We start from the raw sequence: 19,627 nt of genomic DNA on the forward strand, positions 1-19,627 counted from the left end.
CCGCGGGCGGTGGCAGTGGTGGCGAGCGGGGAGGTCCCGCGGGCGGTGGCGGCGGTGGCGTCCCGCAGGCAGTGGCGTGGCGGTGGTGAGCGGGGAGGTCCTGCAGGCGGCGGTGGTGGTGGTGAGTGGGGAGGTCCTGCAGGCGGTGGTGGTGGTGGTGAGCAGGGAGGTCCCGCAGGCAGTGGCATGGCGGTGGCGAGCGGGGAGGTCCCGCGGGCGGTGGCGGCGGTGGTGAGCGGGGAGGTCCCGCGGGCGGTGGCGGCGGTGGTGTGCGGGGAGGTCCCGTGGGCGGTGGCGAGTGGGGAGGTCCCGCAGGCAGTGGCGTGGCGGTGGTGAGCGGGGAGGTCCTGCAGGCGGTGGTGGTGGTGGTGAGCGGGGAGGTCCTGCAGGCAGTGGCATGGCGGTGGCGAGCGGGGAGGTCCCATGGGCGGTGGCGGCGGTGGCGAGCGGGGAGGTCCTGCGGGCGGTGGCGAGTGGGGAGGTCCCGCAGGCAGTGGCGTGGGGGTGGTGAGCGGGGAGGTCCTGCAGGCGGTGGTGGTGGTGGCGAGCGGGGAGGTCCCGCAGGCAGTGGCATGGCGGTGGCGAGCGGGGAGGTCCCGCGGGCGGTGGCAGCGGTGGCGAGCGGGGAGGTCCCGCGGGCGGTGGCGGCGGTGGGGTCCCACAGGCAGTGGCGTGGCGGTGGTGAGTGGGGAGGTCCCGCGGGCGGTGGCGGCGGTGGTGAGCCGGGAGGTCCCGTGGGCGGCCGCAGCAGCCGGGGGGGGTGGCAAGCTCTGACCCGCAGTTGGTGGCCACCCGCAGACACCGCCAGCAGCAGGCAGCGACAATCAGGGACCGCTGCAGATGCTGCTGGCCACGCCAGCCGCGAGGGGGAGGACTGGCAAGTGGCGACGCCTGGCAGTGCTTCTTGCAAGTGCAGGGCGCGCACCCACAGGCCCCCCTCTGCGTCGCCAAGTCCCGTGCCCCCTCGGCCTAGTTCTGTCAACCCCTCTGGCGGTGCTGCTGGACGCAGGTTACCTGAGGGAAGCGGGGACTTGTTATTTCATCCCCCGAATGACACAAAGTGCCCCTCCAGCTCTTGGCCTGGGAGACAAGGCCAGGACCGACGCCCGAGGCGGGGGGAAGCCGAGACAAGCGGGCTCAGCACCAGGCTGGGCCGACAGAGAAGTTTCAGGCCGGCTCACCCCCAGGCCCCACCCCAGGGAGCTGCAGCGCCCCCGGGCTGGGCAGGAGGAGCTGCGCGGCCGCGGTAGGACCCGCCGGGGGGGGCGGCCCGAGGCGGAGGCGGAGGCGGGGGAGGGGCGAGCGGCTCCATCCACCGTCGCGCCGCGCCGCGCCGCGCCGCGCTCGCCACGACCGGAGGCGGCCGCCGCGCGTCTCCGCCCCGGGGAGGTGCTGCCGGGTCGGGCGCGCAGGTGGCAGGTGAGCCGCGCCGGGTCTCTCCGGGGCCCCGACGCTTGTGGGCGGTGGGGCGGCGGCCCCGGCCCCCTGCCAGGGAGGATGGAGCTGCCCCCCGGGGCCGGGCCGCGTCCCGGGGCGAGGCTGAGCCGCTGCTGCGCTGGGAGCGGGAAGCTGGTTTGGCTGCTGTGGGCCCCCCCCCAGAAAGTTTGCTGCAGCGGTGAGCAGCCTGGCGGCGGGCTGAGCGCATGCCCCAGAGCCGGGGGGTCGCGGTCCGGCCGCAGAGAGCTGGGCTGCCGGTGTCCCTCACGTTCACGGCGCGCGGTTGCTACGGGGATTTTGACTGAAAAGGCCGCTTCTGCCGCACTCCTTGCTGGGTCGCGGGCTGGCATCCATGGAGGGGACCCCCGGTCCAGCTTCCTAAGCCGGAGCCTGACAAGGGGCCGGGTGGATGGCGGTCGTCAGGAAGGCAACGTGATCTGGCTGTTGTAGGGATCTGTTTATAGCAGCTTTATGGGACACTTGTGTTGTTCTGCGCTGTGGCGGGCGGTTGGAGTCCAGATGGCTTTCTGAAGCCACGGTTTCCGTTGGGTACCTTGTGGAAGATGTGGGTTGCAGAGGCACGCCGGGTGCGTTATTCCTTTTTCTTCAGCGAAGCGGCTCCGCTGTGGTTATAGGAAATGTAGTCCACAGGTATTTTGGTGAGCCGTGGAGCATCGCTTACTGTAACAGCTCTTCCTCCCGTCTCGGTGTGCTGGTTAGGGGGGCACCAATCAGTCTAGGTGGGGAATGAGCCCGTCTGAGGCTTTTGGAATTAATTACCGCCCTGAAAGAAGTTGTTTTGTGTGGTGTTCACCATCTGCTGCCATGTAGGATCTCCAAGAGGTCACCCACACTGTCAAGAAATCCCTGTTACATTGGATTTTTATCCTAACTAGAGCTTTCATATCATTCTCTCTCTTCTTTTTTTTTTTTCTTTTTCATTTTCTAAACATTTACTAACAGGCTGAGGAAGCACCACTACAGATACAAGCTGTGAATTTTAGAGAATTTTGTCACTTTACAGCTGTCTTTCATTTAAGGTCAGTGGAAAGGGATTTGCATATCACATTAGAATTCCTTTGGTATGTCATGTGAAATCAATGAAGGATTTCTGCTATGGTGATTTAAGAGAGATGTTCTGATTTTCTGCCCCCCCCCCTTATCTCTAGACCTGGTAGTGCAATTGTAAACAAGTCACTTGTTTATACTCCTCTGTACTGGGACCATGCCTCCCTCTCTGTTTTCTCAGGCAGCATCAAGCTTACAGGCTACACGAAACAAATCACTCATAGTAATTACCTGCCTTTCTCTCTTGTCATTTGATCTATATTAGGTATTTCTAGTGTACCTGTTAAAGTAATATCAAGCACATCTGTTTCTTATTTTATTCCTTCTTTATGGGTGTCTTAGGTTCTTGTAAGCCTTTCTAACAAGCTTCTTTTTGTTCTTGCCTGGTTTAAATATAGGTCTAAATTGAAATGCAAAATCCAGTCTTAGACTTGCTCTGTTCCCTAAAAGATGTGGAAAAAATTTGAATTAAGTTTCAAATGCTAGAATTGTATCTCAGCCTTTTCTCAAGAAGACTTAACTAGCAGAATACATGCAGCCTACTTCATCTTTTGACGCTTGGCTCATTTGCTATGCCTGATTAAGCAGGTAAGCAGGATCTGGTTAACTCTCTGTCTCTAAATGGCGAAAGTTGTAGTCCAGCCTTTGTTTCTTTTTGCTGTGACTACTGAAGCCTCCTTTTCACTGGCCTTCCTGACACCACTGTATACACCCCAGTAATACAGAATTCACTGACAGATCCCTCTTCTTTCCTGTTGATCTAATCATGCCAAACCCACTTTTGAATCTTTCTGCTGTTCCCTCTGCAGCTACGCTAAACCCCTTTTAAAAGGGTACATAAGGGTAAGAACTGTACATCTGTCTTTGTGTTGCTTCCTTTCCCCATCTCTCTTTCTAAGGATGGCAACTTTGTTCTCCAATTCGTTTTAGTCTTCCATACTCATCTTTGCACTTCTTTTCTTGGCATCCACTATGCACATAATGTTTCTCCCTAAACATTATGCCAGACTTCTATTTATTCATCATTTAAGTTCCTGCTCAAGAATCTTACCTTGCTGCCAGGAAGCCTATAAGAAAATAGCCAATGTATAATATGTATAGTGGCCTCAAATGAAACTTAATTCTATCACTTGCAGAAGATTCTCTATACTTGAAATGCAGAATTACACTGAAATTGATAACATTTAAAAAACTAGGTGGTTTTAAGTGCCATCCATCACTATAGGGCAAAGTCGGAGATGGTTTTTTGCTCAAAAGTAATTTTTCTGGGAAATGCTGATACAGTTGCCAGCTGTCACAGTGACCTCCTTGGCTGTCTTATGATTTACCAAGATTTCTTATTCCAATGGTTTAAAAAAATTAAATAATGTTGAAATGCATGGCACATGACAGTTTTTTTTGTCTCTGCATTGAAAAGTCTACACAGTGTTTTATTGTGCATTATGCATTAGAAATGCCCACAATGTGTTTGGTACTTTTCAATAACCTAAATATTAATGCTGTGTTACAGATTCTTAAATGGCGTACCTTTGGGTCAACTGCTTGCTGATGTAGCTGAATGGTACTGAAGTTCCTCCTCTACTACTTGTTTCTTCTTTTCCCTTATAGAATAAGAGCCAGCAGTCTCTATGCAGAATGCTATAAATAGTTTCCCTTCTTTCAGTTTCTCAGAACTCCTTGAATCTTTCGCTCTTGATCTCAAATTTTCCATACTGGGGGCCTGGCTTAACTTTATGTACTCTTTAATAGTGTATAAATGCCCTTCTAGCATACTCAGAGCAACATATAATGCCAAACAGCAAAAAAATGCAACACGCATCATGCTCAATTTCAAATTACTTCTAATCTCTTATATTTCATAGTGAAAAACACCAGGCACATGCTAAGATCTTAATTATCAGGTAAATTTCATCCCTTGTGGGACTGCATTTGTGCATAGTTAAGCACTAGTCATTGCAGGATCCGTTCTTAAATCAGTAAGGTGGTACTGGACAAACATAGGAATGAAATCAGCGTAGGTTAAAATCACTACAATTTTCTTGTACTCTTATTTTTCTTTCTGCTAAATGTAAACCTTCCCCCTCCTTTGTGTACTACTGTAAATAATACTGAACTTTACTGTTGCTTTATACTGCACACACAAGAATGTTCAACCAAGTTGTTTGTGCTCTTTCATTTCTTTCTTGTGCGTGTTTGTTTGGAAAACAAAAACATGTCAGTTGTACAGTCACTTTCATATCTGTGCTGCAGTGTTCTGGGATTCAGGCAATTCAGAGAATGGTTAATGGAAAGCAAAATATTTTCAACTCTCTTAAATTTGATCAGAATTGGTGTTAAAAAGAAGTTTTTATGAAGTCTGTAGAAATGTCACGCTTTGAAAATAGCCACTTAGCAAGAAGAACCACACTTGCCCTTAGCTACATCAGGCTTAGGGGTGTATAACTCTGCTGAATTTCATGTACCAGAAGTTGTTAATATATGAGTGCATACTTGTCTCAACCTATACTATAATATACAGAATGCTTGTCACCATCTCAAAGCAGAATACAAAATGAGAAGGTGGATTAGGAACTGTTTCATAATACAAGCGGGGGACATTCAATAACATTAGTGGCAAATTCAGCACTCTTAAAATAATTTTTTGTGTTATGCAACACAACATTAAACAATTGAACTCATTTCTACAGGTGTCTTGGATGCAGGCCAATATAGCGGGGCTCAAGAGTCAAAGCTAATATACAAAGATAAGTAAATACTTAGGAAAGGTGTTTTTGGAGAGTTATGCCAGTTAAGCCAGTCATTTAAAATCAGAACAAGGGTTAGGAGGAAATTTCCCTAGTGAGCAGACTATTTTACATCTACAGTGGGAGTTCTGCCTTCCTCTTAGGCATCTGTGCTGGGTATGGTCAGAGTTATGAGACAGATGGCTCTTCAGATTATTATGTTTCTGGAATTGACCATGTTTAAATGTGTGTAACAATCCAGTTTTGGCCAGTCTTGACTACTATCCTATTGAATGAAATATTTCATATGTTTAATTAAAAGTAGGTTTGCATAAGACATTGCTCCTATGCAGTAGCCCACATTAAACGTTACATAGGTTGATGATCTTTTATTATTACTGCCCCTGTTCAGAGGCATTTCCCGTCCCCATCATTTTATTTTTTAATTCAGTCTATTTTTACCAATTTGCTCTGGTATTTTTAACAATATGATTGGATAATGAGGTTTTTGGGGGGTTTCATTTTTTTATACCTAATTGCTAGGTTATTGGAGACCTTTCACTCTTTAGTTTAGTGAAAGCCTTTAATTTTAAACTGAGTGTTTTCAGCTCTGTTGTGACAATTCTATTTTATTCTGAGGTTTAGATGATCTCTCTTACTGTTAATAATAACTGCAGTTACTGGAGTTCGTGGGTACTGACCTAATATGTGGCAGAGAGAAAAAAACCTTTTGTGAGACCTGATCCATGTCAGTGGCTGGAACAAGGAGTACACATCACTTCCTCCCAGCAGTTTTGTGTTACACATTTTATAACATCTAAAATTAATTGCTGATTCCAGTGGAGTCATTGAAGTCATCTGAAAGGGAACTTAGTAGAAAATTGGGGGAGGTGGATATAGGGCTTTGGTTTCCTGGAAGCAGGTGGCATTACAAATAAGTGGAAGATAATGAACAAAACTTTACAGTGCTTTATGTGCAGACTGAGGTACTGAAGAACTACAGTATGTTTTCATGAGAGCATGATCATGATTGTACACTGCTGGGTGACATCATTCAAAAATACTTCAGTTTATGCAACATTGTCTTTCTTTATAAGTTACCAGCTGCTTAGTGAAACCATTAACTGTTATGTTGCATCTAAGTCATTTGAATTTAAATAGTTCATATATGAGCTAATTTTCTTGAATTATTTATAGCAGTGATCAGATTTTAAAAAAGTCTGAGAAGTGAACCTGAATCTTCAATTTCTGCAAATAGCCGTTGTTTTTTGTTGTTGTTGCAAAAATCTGCTTTCCAAATGAAAATATTAGCAAGCAGTGAAAGAGCTAGACTGAATATTATTAAGGCATACTAAGTGGTAAAGACTGATTAGAAAAGGTAAATAAAGAGCAAAGACTATTTCCAGTTATTGTGAAGACATAATGCGTGGATGATAAGGCAAGAGTTGTGGTATGATATTTGCAGTGAAAGCAGCCATTTGCAGACAGTCCATGGCTCAAAACATGTATTCCAGTGCAACACACATACTATTTATTAGTGCATTCTTGAATATAACTGAGGGAGAAAACTTACCCAGAGAGCTCTTTTGGGTGTCTGAAAGCTTGGAAATCCAGGCTTTGCAACACATTGATTTGTGACACTGGAAATAAATGAGGAAGGGAAGTCTGTTTCAAAATAACTGCTGACTTTACATCCAGTGTAATCACAAATAAACAAGGTGATTAGTGGCTGCCTGATGTCAGAATCAAGATTTAAATTTGTTTCATATAATCCATGGGGCAAAGTTATAGTGGCATGTCCATAAGAAGATGCTACTCATTAGAGTTTAAACTATGGAATAGGAAGTACTAGATATATGCTTAGTTTGAAGGGCAGTCTGTAAATACAGATGATCAACTGGATGTATAGCTTGCCTGGCAAACAGGATACAAAGGGAGTTCTTAAAGATTTTGAGATAATTAATGGATTGACTAGAATAATGTGCTGGAATATAAGGTAAATATATGCATGATATAACATCCTATTTGCACAAAAGATGAAAGAAACATCTGAGCTTGTCCAGATGCTTATAATTAGATCTGCTGAAAAGTCAGACACCAAATAAGTAGTGTAGGAGAACATTTGCTGAAATAAAACTGAACAGGGTATGGATTTTGGTAGATGCATAAATCTTGTGTAAGTTGATGAGAGCACTGTGTCATGAGGACAACTGAAGCTGTGGTTAGAATTCAAAATGCAAGAGTTTTCAATTCTGGCTGCAAACCAAAATTTTGATGGTTTTGACTGGACACAGGAAATACCCAAGCTCTGGACATTCAGCAAGCCTTTTGATTATATATGTTTAAATGTAGTCCTTTCAAAGTTCTTTGAGCAATTCAGATGAAAGACCTGAAAGCACTGTGCATTGGATTGCTGGGGATCTGGACAGAGTGGAAAAGTAGCTGATTACTTACCCCTTCCAACCAGATGAGTGTATTGTGATTGGCACAATGGGGGACTGTAGATTGTTCTGCAGAGTGCCAAAGCAGAAGACCCTAAAATAATCAGGAACAAGTGCCAGGCAAAGCTGGATGGCATTAGTTTTGTAAACTTGTACTCAGAAACAAAAGAGCTCTAAAGAACTCGGGAAAGGCATAGATATAGAAACTTCCCCTATCAAGAAAGCCATAATACCCACGAAGATGCATCGTTAAAATAACTAAGCAAATGCATCTTTGTCATAAGTACTCCACTTGAAATGCTGGTTGAGAACAATGCAGGATGGCTCTGAGATGACTGGCATAGCTTGCTGAATTTTAACAAAAAATATCAAAGAAGCATTAGTACTAAAATATTGTGCAATTTAACAAGAGCCTAAATTCTGAATTACACAAGCTCCAATAGACTGAGAGTCTTCCTTCTGCAAGGTGGTCGCCCAATGATATATGGGTGCATTGATTGAACACAACAGCACCAGTCTTATATTGAAGAAATTCTGGTAGTTTGTTTTTGGTTGTGAGTGGTTTCACAAATATGTTTTTAATGAGAAATTGGTCAGGGAAGAAATAGACCATATGCCATTGGAATAAATATTACAGAAAATATTCTGAAATTGCAGGAGTACTTGTCAAATGTGAAAGATACGTCTGAGAAGGAGTTTCTTGCAACAGATGTGCCTTTAAGAATACCTATAAATAGTGAGACCAGGAGCTATGGGAAGAGAGTAGTCTGAAGTGAGTAATTCTCAAGTACTGCCCATTACTGAAACTAAATTGTATGAGTTCAAATAAGAATGCAAATTGACTCAACCTTATAAGCGCTCTAGAAAGCAATCGTGTATATATGTATGTGTGTGTGTGTGTGTGTGTGTGTGTGTGTGTGTGTACTTTTCTTTGGATAGAGTCCCACTATACAAAACATCTTCATCTTGATAAGCTTCTATAAAGATTTATTTTTAACATACATACATATATACATACATACATACGTGTGTGTGTGTGTGTGTGTGTGTAGTAAAAATAAATCTTTATGGAAGCTTATCAAGATGAAGATGTTTTGTATAGTGGGACTCTATCCAAAGAAAATCATGTCCTGATAATACAGAGAATGATTAGGAATACCGTGCTTATTCTGTGGTGCCTATGTGCTGTGTAAAAGGTATGAAGCAGCCCAAGTTGACCTACTTTGGCTAATCATGGATGCTTCTCTTTGAAGAAAAGACAACAATTAGGAACTGGATTGCAGGAAGACCATGAAAATTGGAACTTGCTTGAGATTTCTTGTTCCTTTTAAATGCAGTTTCTCACGCTTTTCTCAAGCCTGGACCCAGGCCATCTCTTCTTGCATGGAGGAACTTAAATCCTATCCTGTGCATCTCTCTTTGGGAAACCTAAAGAAGTAAACTGTAGATGGATCTTACTGTTTCTGCCCTTGTAATCCACTGAGCTTCCAATAGGCTTTAGACAAGGCAGTGTAAGGGGAGAGAAGGCAAAGCAGAACGAGTACTCTTGGCATCCTTCTCTGTTAATTCTGAGAATTTTCATTAGAAATGCTTGTTGGAGACCTGCACCGGAAGATAAATTGTTATCAAAGAAGTAGGGGCAGCCAAAAAGGGATCCATACAGGACTTGGCTGAACCAGAGGACTCCTTTACTTTTATACCTGTTTCCCTTCCCCATAGTTTTCTGGGACTATGCAAGTGGGAAAGCTCCTTTTTACCAGAGGTAAAGCTCTGTAAAAATGACCATGGCAGAGTGTTGTTTTTTTTTCTTCTCCCCTCACTCCCCCTATCCTTTCCTCATCTTTGGAGCATACTGTTTTCCTCCAGTTTTATTTATAGAGTTTCTTTTCACTGGCGAGCACCTTCTTCCTAGGAACAATTTGTTTGTGATTTAGAGAGACTAGTACAAGGCCCCCTACCTGCAAATCATTATTTGAGTAGAAAGTGTTTAAAAGAAACAAACAGGTTCACTGGAGGTCTGTTCCTTTACAGAGCTGTTTAAAGTCTTCTCATTCTGTGTTTTCAGTTTGTTCTTTGGCATACGCATAATGTTTTGATATCCCTGAAATCGGGACATCCACGCTGTTAAGAACTTGACTTTGCTGTTGGCCTACTAACATTTTCCCAGGGTCATGGCTGAAAGAAGTATATGTGCTTTTTGGTTGTATTTCTTCTCGTTTAAATAGTTCCTTTGAACAACTTTTCAGTAGGTTTGTGGGTCACCACTGAAACAAAGGCTGGAAAGGTAAACTGAACGTTACATGCCCTTTTTCCTCAAGAATAAGGAGGAATCCAGAGATTTAAAAGAAGCAAAGTTTAAAAATGATAAAAACAGCTGCTTGTTTATAGAAAGGAGAGTCTTGTTGGAACTCACTGGCTCACAAGCAGGATAAAGATTTAGGGTTTTTTAAAGGAATAAAACTCACCATATGGCATGACGTTGACAAAACACAGGAAGAAATTTACCTTGTTGCTCCATTATTGCCTGGTCTGGAACTCCTGTTTCTGGCTGCTGCCCAAGACGAGAAACTAATGTTGTTCTGTGGCCTTTCCGAGAGAAGAGCATGGCCGTGCCCACTTGCTTCTGCTGCACGTATGCCAACCCTGGAAACCTGTACGCCTAAGCATTTCCCCCCCGCCCCCTCCCATGCTCTCTTCTCTCTCTCTCTCTCACGGCTGCTCCTGATATCCCTGTCTCTTGGTGTGCTTGAGAGCAGTGGCAGGATGCGCAGCCGGGGCAGCTTTACTGTCTCATGTCTCCGTGTGGAGCAGGCGTGGGTGGATCAGTCTGTGCTTCGTGGTGGTGCTCTCAGAACCCCAAGGAACAGGTGTAGAAATGTTCCAAGTCACCCGGATCATCCGTGTCATCTGGCACAGCAATACCTGTGTTCCACTATATATATAGCAGGAGTTAGGAATCACTGGACAATTAGATAAACCACAGTGTACAGTTCATGTTAATTTTAGATTAAATTAAAAGGAGACCTCTTTTGTTACTATAGTCTAGAAAACAAAATTCTAGTACCTTTTATATCCAAAAGGAACTGCGTGTGCATATATATATAGAGAGATGTATATATACATGAAAGGAACTGTATGAATATTGATTTCCCATTTGATCTGAGGGGCTAATCAAAATTTGGGGCCTTGGGAGAAAGCGGTGATGGGAATATCTCGAGGGTAATCGTGTTTAATTTGCCAAGAATGTACACAGGGTCCATTTCCTGAGACAGATGGGGTGTATTTGCTTGTTCACAACTGTGGGCCTCTTCACAACTAACACTCCTCCCCAAAGAAGTATCACATGCTCTTTCTTTCTTGCTTGCTTTCTCCTGGCACCCTCCCAGAGCTATGTTATCACTGCTGCTTTTATCATCTCCTGATTTCCTAAGCTGAAAGAGAGCAACCTGCTACTTGCTGAGGCCGGATGCATCAGAATCTGAAATGGTAATCAGTCCCCAGAGGAAAACCCTCTTTTCCCTCATAACTCAGCTCTGATTTGGCCTTGCATGTGGCCTACTCCCTTGGGTGAGGTACTCTGTTGTTTCAGCTGTCTTACTCCATAAAGGACCTCAGCTGCTTATTTAATTTATCTTCAATGAAGGCTACCATTCTCATTGACCTCAATAGGGTCTATACTTGCCTGTAAATCAGACACACTTGCTCGTAGGCACAGGCAGTCTCCAGTATAACCACTTAAAATATTACTGTACTGGAGCTGGAGGCTCTTGATCATAGATGAGGTATTTTGGGGCCAGGCCTTAGTTTTATAAGTCTGGGTCTTGCTCTTTGCACTATGTAAACTGGGATTTTATTTTTTTTTTAAATCAATGTTCTTTCAACTGCTTGTATATGAGCCAGTTTGACATGATCTGATTCTGTGAAAGGGACAGAGCTTTGGCTTTTAGAGTCCTTTTTATTCATCTGCCAGAGGAAGAATCGCCATTATACAGATACTGCTGAAGACAGACATCCGTTTGACTTCTGAGCGGCACTTTGCAGGTACAGATGTAGGGGCAAGATGGGATGGAATTTGGGCTAGACCAGGGGTGGTCAGCCAGCAGCATGCGTACTGCAAGTGTCATGGGCAACTTTCATGTGTGGCATGTGACAGACTGGGGAGAGGAGATGCATGCAGCACAATGACAGACAGCGGGGAACAGAAAACAGAGTAGAAGATCAGATGGGGAGCAAACAGTACAAAGCAGAACAGCGGATCAGGCCGGGGATGAGGACCGATGTGGCACTCTGGGGAGGGGGTGGTGTTAATTTGTGGTGCAACTGCCAAAATGGTTGGCTGCCACTGTCCTGGAGGATGGGGCTGCAGCTTCTAGGGCTGTTTCATTGGCCATTTGAAAGAGGCAGTGGCAACCTAACTCCTCAGGGTTATCCAGATAAATGCTGAGAAGCTTTCCAGCTCCCAGATCATCCTAGGATATGATGGGTACAAAGGTGGCTTAAAGCTACCATAGTCGTCGTCTTTCTCAGTACTGCAAATCCCATACCTCTTAGGATTGGGACTGTGTTATGCATCTGCTTTTTCAACTTGCATACATGTATATTTGGGTCCTTTTGCTTCTTGTAGTGTATAGCTTTCTTTTGGTAAAAAACACCTCCTACATGCTGTTGTGTAAAATGGGGATTTTGCTCATGAAAACTAATGATGTTGAGGAGGCCAGGCCCATTTTGTCATCAGTTTTATATTTTGAGTGCTAGTAAGTGGCTTATTAATGCTATAGTGAAATGCATTTGTACTAAAAGCATGTGACTGCTTTCTGACCAAATACACATATGCACCTGATTTTTAAAATATGGTTACAATGGAAGGCTTAAAAATATATTGGTTGTAGGCGTATAAAAGACTGTACTTTGTAATCCAAGCCATTACATTAAGCACAGATACTGTTTGAAACAAAAAGATTAAGTGCTTAATTTTCTGTTGTTCCCATCTGCCTTAAAGTATGCATATAATACTCAGTGATTTAACTGCAATACATATTTGGACTGTAAATAAAAATAATTAACTACTATTGTTCCCATTACTTGGTTATGTTATCAGTGGCAAATCCTACCTTCTTCAGGAGGGGTGTTTTTTTTAATGGGGCAGACCAGATCACTCTTGACTTTTCTACAATGGAGGGTGAAGGATGTACCTTGAATGATGAGATATAGCTGTGACTTTGCATAGGGTTGTGTAAGCAATAGTCTGAACGGGTAGTGGACTATGAAAGGATGTTGAGGGAGGGAGGGTTGCTGTAGAAAGTGTAGGCTCCTGTGAAGATAGTGTGGCTACGTGCTGCACCCTTCATAGGCCAGTGTCTTCAGTGCAGCCCCTCATTTTTTAGTAAATAACAATGGAACAAACATTTGGAAAGGCAGAAGCAAATGTATATTGTGATTTCCCTGTATTAACAAGTCAGGTACTCAAGGAGTTTAGATACCTCTGTTCCAAAAAATTGAAACCTCCTATCTTTGCAGTTGGGCCCAAATCCTAATTCCCAGTAACAAATCTGTGCGCTAGGAAAATCTCTGCGTAAGGATGGGATGCAGGGGGAATGTTTATTTGCTCTGGATGATGCAGTGTTTAGTTGCCCCCTCTATAAAAAGTGAAACAAAGGGGAGAACTGGAGAACGATTGCAGCAACCAACACTTGAACCTCCTAGATGCGGTCCATACAGAGGTTATGCAAGACGCATTCTCCCTATTAAATGTAGTCCATTGGTCCTCAACTACTTTTTTCTCGTGGCCCAGAAATGGATTTAAGAAGTGGATCTTTTGGTTTTCTACTGCCAGATAATGGCCAGAAAAATCATCTTTGCTTCACCAATATCTCGCTGTCCAGTGGGGCTGAAAGGGCTTATAGGAGTGGGTTGAAGGCTGATGACATATGAAAATACAGGACATGTAAGTGATGCTGGATCCCCCTCATTGTAGAGGTCTCTCTCTCTTACAGTATTGGTTTTAGATGCATAGACTGGAAGGGAGCTTGCCAGGTGTTTTTTTTTTTTCTTCTGCCCACCCAGCCTTACTGGGGAGACAGCACTTCCTCCTTTTGAGTGAAGCCATCATAAGAAGCTGGACTCTTGCCTTTGGCTCCTCTGCTATCCGATGCTGCTGCTAATGCATAGAGGTTTTTCTTGTGTCAGTGACCCTATATGGGTGAAAAGGGAAATTGTGCAAGTTATGGCTGCACACTGCACCTTTACTGAGCTTGGAACTTCAGCTGACCTCTTGTCCCTTGCTTGCATTTCCCAACAGCACTACTGTTATTTCACTACAACTCTGAGGGCTCCCCTGGGAAATGTTGCCCTAGCCAGATCCTGACTTTCCCTCCCTGCTTGTGCTGATAGCAGTTTTCCTACAAGTGGGCTCTGACATGCTCACTGATCTTTCTCTTTTAGGATTTGACTCTAAGCTCTAGCTCATGTCTTACACACAGGAGTAAAGAACTAGATGATACTTCCTGGGTCATTCAGTCTACTCCTGTGCTGTCACGGACTACATCATATAACCTCTTTAGGAGTCCAGCGTGATGCAAGTAAAATTGCCACTGAAGTTGATTTGCTAGACTATTGAAGATAAGAAATAAACTACGAATTGAGAGGTAAAGCTTCACTTTCATATTACCAGTTATCTTTGGTTTAAATTAGCTGAATTCTGATTGTCCAAAGTATTTATAATTGGAAACCAATTCTGAGCATTCTCCTTCAATGTTGTGTGAGTAATGTGTTGCATGTAGCTGCTAATAATTTTGTATTTACATACACAGGGAGATCTCTCTGTATTTAGAGTATGTTTACAAATACCATATTGGCCAGGTACAAACCAGTACCAGTATAAGTTATTGGAAACTGGTCTATACCTGTAACAACACAGAAGCTTGGCACACAAAACTGGTCTATGCCCAGAGGTGGCAGAAGGGTGGGGCTAACAGGGCTTAGCCCTCCCAGACTGGGCTGGTGACAGTGGCTTCAGCGTCACTACCACCGCAGTGCCATGCGCAGCACCCCTGCCACGCGCTCCTCTGTAGCCACACACAGCACCAGTGCACGCTGGCCCCAGAACGGCCCTGTGGGGGGGGGGGTGAAGTCAGGCAGGTGCACTCCTCAACACCCAGCCTCCTGAAATAGTAGTTTCTACTGCCATTTATGTCTATTCTGATGAGACCAAAAGTTTGGCATACACAGACTAGTTTAAAAATGGCAGAACCTGGTCTAACATTTGCCCTCCCCACCAAAGGGCAAATATGTGTTCAGTTTACTACTGATCTGAAGTAGGCCACTTACAGAAAAGTGCATAACTTAGATCGTTCTGCCTTGGGTTTTTTGAATGTCTGTACCTAGCCATCGAGTCAGGTTTAGCTGACCTAAAAGTGCATCCTTCATATTTTTTTTTTTTTTTTAAATGACAGAAAAATGACTAAGACTAGGAATGATCATCCTTTATGCACTGAGCTTATGAAAAACAAGAATTGCAGGTGTTTTATCATCTCAGTATATAAGGAAGCATGTGGGATACACCGGAGTTTGAATGTGAATAAGGAACGTGTTCTCTTTTTGAGAATGTATCACATACAAGGCCAGATCCCATTCTACCTTTTAGATGTCCAAATGTATTTGGGTGCCAAAATGCATATCTGTTCTACCCTGTTCAGGTCCTGGAAATCCATGAATGCATCTGCTTTTGTAACAGCCATCTTACCTTTGACTGAGTCGCAAGAGGCAGTGAAGGAGGAAAGGGGGAATCAACTTTTGTACTAACAGTTTTCTGAGTAGAATTGGATTGCACTACACGCTAAATAAGTCAAATAGAATCAGGCCCATAGGACCTTCTCAAGAATGTGATACAAACTTAAATCCAAATATAATTAGTAACACCTAGGATGCTGTAGATTTAAAATGCATGGGCTTACTGCTTCAGCCACATGTCCAATGTGGAAGCAGGTACAGATAAGCTAATTCGGTGGGAGCAAGGGGGAATGGGTTAAAAAACATGAGGAAGGAGGTGACTAGTATTGCTGTATGCTTCCTTATTACCAGTAGTGCACCATAGAACATGGTGTGGTTATTTCTCTTGAGTTTGGAGTAGACTTCTTTAGGTTGAAGGGGGACAGATCTATGTAGCAGCACCACCTTTGGTTTAAAAAACAAAACAAAACGAAGAAGAATGTGGATGTCCACGTAGAAACATGTGCAGATGTTAACATTTAATGTGTTTCGGTGTGCCTTCCCACTCTGTCTTCCTACCTAGGAGGAGGTGGGTAGAGCTCAGCTAAAGTAAGTGAACTCCTGATTTTTCTGAGCCCATACTCCAAGATACGATCATGTGGGAATCCTGGATCCCTGAGTTCTGCTGGGTAGTAGAGCCTTGCTCCCTGCATTCTCCCATAGGAGAGGTGATCTGTTGGGGTTTGTGTAGCTTTCAAACAGAGAAATTTTGTGGCTCCTCCTTCCTTTTGCTTTGTGCATGTCCTGAACCGAGTGTTTACCGATATGAAAAGAGAAGTACTTCATTTCCTCAGTCACTTTTTTTTTTTAAATTGAATGTGGTGAAAGGTCAGGAAGGATTTTTATTTTTAACCTATTTGTTTTCAGTACATCCTCAGGAAATTTAAGTATGTTTTATGAATGTAGTTATATTAGATCGATAAATATGAACGGCCCAGATGTACCTGTGTGTTAGGAGTGTTTGCTTGTATGTGCATTTGGATTAAGTGGTGTGGAGAATTCAAACATGTATGATGTTTGGGATGATTTTTGTAGTTTGGTCTGTACATTGAGCATTGCCACCCAATGATTTAAAAATGTTTTTCTGGATGCATAATTTACCTAACCTTTGAAAGAGCAACTTTGTGTGCTAAGATTGATCATTTATATGTAGCTTCCATATTTGGAACTATTCAACTAAACTGAATCCATTTCTACCACAGCAGCAAACTCTAAACCTAGCAGTAATCTGGTTGTGTAATGATCTACTGTCTTAAAATCTTCAGACATTTCTTAGCTGTTTATTACACTTGCTTGGCCAAAAGTCTGAATGTTGAAAATGCATCTTATTTAGATAAATATTTGCCAGATTTATCATTTAAAGTCTTATGTAAATGTGCAGTTGATTTAACTGGACAAGCATTATATAAGATTTTCACAATGCACATTCTCTAGTTTAATTTGTCACCGGTGTGTGCTGCCCTGAACAGAGGATGCTGGCTTTTGGCATATTCTTGTTAAAATTCATTATGAACAAATCTGAGTTTATCCAAATTTCACATTTCAACCACTGGCATTTAACAGTCAGAAGTAGCTGAAGGTAACATACTGCTCATCTAGTCAATAGAAATGCTTGCTGTTCTTATGGAAAATAAAAACCCACATGCAAATCTGCAGGAAAATTATGGATGAGTGTACATTTGTGTTATAGGTCATAAACAGTTTATTTGAATATCTACAGGCAGCCCCCACTTAACATGGTTTCACTTAGCGCTATTTTCATAGTTTCATAGTAGCTAGGGTCAGGAGGGACCTGAACAGATCATCTAGCCTGACCCCCTGCCTAGGCAGGAATGAATGCTGGGTTCCAAGACCCCAGACAGGTGATCATCCAACCTTCTCTTGAATTTGCCCAAGGTAGGGGTGAGGACCACTTCCCTGGGAAGTTAGTTCCAGATTTTGGCCACCCTAACTATCTGATCTCTAACCTAAACCTATTCTCCATCAGCTTCTACAGAAAGGTGGTGCTGGGAAGAAAAGGGCTCTACCTATTTGCTGTTGATCTCCCCTGATGAGTTTGTAGGCAGCCACCAGGTCCCCCCTCAGCCTCCTCTTGCTGAGGCTGAACAGGTTCAGGTCCCTCAGTCTCTCTCCGTAGGACCTGTCCTGCTGCCTCCCCAAGTGGGTGGCCCTCCTCTGAACCCTCTCCAGGCTGGCCACATCCCTTTTGAAGTGCGGTGCCCAGTACTGGACACAGTACTCCAAGTGCGGCCTGACCTAAGTTGCATAGAGGGGGAGTATCACCTCTCTGGACCGGCTTGAGATGCATCTTTGGATGCATGACAAGGTATGGTTGGCCTTGCTGGCTGCGGTCTGGCATTGGCGGCTCATGTTCATCTTGGAGTCAGTGATGACTCCAAGATCCCGTTTCGCCTCTGTGCTTTCAAGAGGGGAACTCCCCAGCCTGTAGGTATGCTGTGGATTCCTTCTCCCAAGGTGCAGCACCCTGCATTTGTCTACGTTGAACCCCATCCTGTTCTCATCTGCCCACTTTTGTAGTCTGTCTAAATCTATTTGCAGCCTCTCTCTCCTTTCAAGTGTGTCCACCTCGCCCCACATCTTAGTGTCATCAGCAAACTTGGACAGCGTGCTTTCCACCCCCTCGTCCAAGTCGCTGATGAAGATGTTAAACTGTGCGGGCCCAAGGACCAAGTCCTGGGGTACCCCACTGCTCACATCTTGCCAGGTTGAGTATAACCCATCCACCACTACTCTCTGGGTGCACCCCATCAGCCAATTTTTTACTCATCCAACTGTGTAGGCATCAGTGCCACAGTCACTTAATTTATTGATAAGGATGGGGTGAGAGACAGTGTCAAAGGCCTTCTTAAAGTCTAGAAAGACTATGTCCACAGTGATTCAAGGATTTAGTCACCTGGTCATAAAAGGCAACCAGGTTGGTCAGGCAGGACCTGCTATTTTGCTATAGGGCTCATTTAAAATTCAACCTTGTTTGGCAGCCAGTGGGTGGGCAGGCGGGCATAAGCTTGGGGCCTGCACTGGTGCTGCAGGGCCAGGGCCAGCATGGTCCCAGGGCGGAGCAGCAGGAGTGGGGAGCCTGGGCTGGCACCTGGTGCTAGAGAGGATGTCAGACGGGTTGGGGGGCGGGGGGAGAAAAGCGACGGTGATGGTGAGAAGCTACGGCAAGAAGCAGAAGTAACCAATTATTTCTATTTGCGTTAAATGCTATGGGGGAAATGGGTTTCGCTTACCGTAGTTCTGCTTAACTCTGTTGTCCCGAAACCAATTAAGAGCGTTAAGCAGGGCTTGCCTGTATTACTCATGCAAAGCTGAACTCTTTGAGTGATCTGTATTGGAGATGGTTCAAATAAGGTGAGAGATACATTCCCCACCCCCTGTATTACATTTTTGAGTGTAAGTAGTGAAAGGGAGGTTAGTTTTTGGTGTAGAATCTGCCTGGGTATTGAATATCATTGCATCATTGAAAAACAGTTGCTCTAAAGCTTTTGATGAAAGTTATTCTTAAGGAAAGGAATTCCAAACCGTTTTTTCCTGACAGTTTACCTGTCATTGGTCCAAGAGTATCAGTCATGGAGAGTGTATAGCTGTGTATAGGTTTTTGAAAAATAGTAATATATTGGGCATATTCTGAAGATACTCTTTGTTTTGTTTACTTATGTGTTAATCTTTTAACCTAACATTTATCTTTTGATTTAGTAATTGCTACATGCATAGAATGGGTGTAGCTGAATGAGTAGGGTGAACCACAAAATTTAATGAACCACAAAATTATCGGATGATTTTAACTTTGTTTTTAAACCTTTCTTTTGCTAATTATTAAGGTTTAAAAAAAAATTTTGTAGGCTCCTTCGTGTTTGCCTCCTCAGTGAACCCTGCTGTGACTTATGGATTATTTAAATGTTTCTGTTTGCACCCTGTGGTTTTTAACTGCTAATTATGCTTGGGACCATGTAATTATGAAATTAACCCTTTTAATATTTAATCTGTTCAGAAAATACAGGCCTCCATTTTCAAAAGTGATTGCTAATTCTCATACCTTGATTTTCAAACACCCAACCTGAGTTGCATTAAAGGAGCATAGTCTATCTGCTTCATGAAAATTAGGACTTTTTAAGTATTTCATCTTCCCTCTGCCTCCCAGCTATCACTTTGCTGCCTAAAAAAACCCTC

The 19,627-nt window shown here is 44.0% G+C and overlaps 1 protein-coding gene across 1 annotated transcript in view; it reads left to right on the forward strand.

The window, feature by feature from the left end:
* The first annotated feature begins 8,426 nt into the window (after window positions 1–8,426).
* Window positions 8,427–19,627, forward strand: part of PDE4B (phosphodiesterase 4B) — a 388,611-nt gene continuing 377,410 nt past the window's right edge. Inside the window, exon 1 of the mRNA XM_090047508.1 lies at window positions 8,427–8,441. The gene's annotated coding sequence lies outside the window, so the exon portion shown is untranslated. The remainder of the gene's footprint in view (window positions 8,442–19,627) is intronic.

Source organism: Crocodylus siamensis, chromosome 5, assembly GCF_052110815.1.
Source record: "Crocodylus siamensis isolate JL-2025a chromosome 5, ASM5211081v1, whole genome shotgun sequence".
Taxonomy (NCBI): Eukaryota; Metazoa; Chordata; order Crocodylia; family Crocodylidae; genus Crocodylus; species Crocodylus siamensis.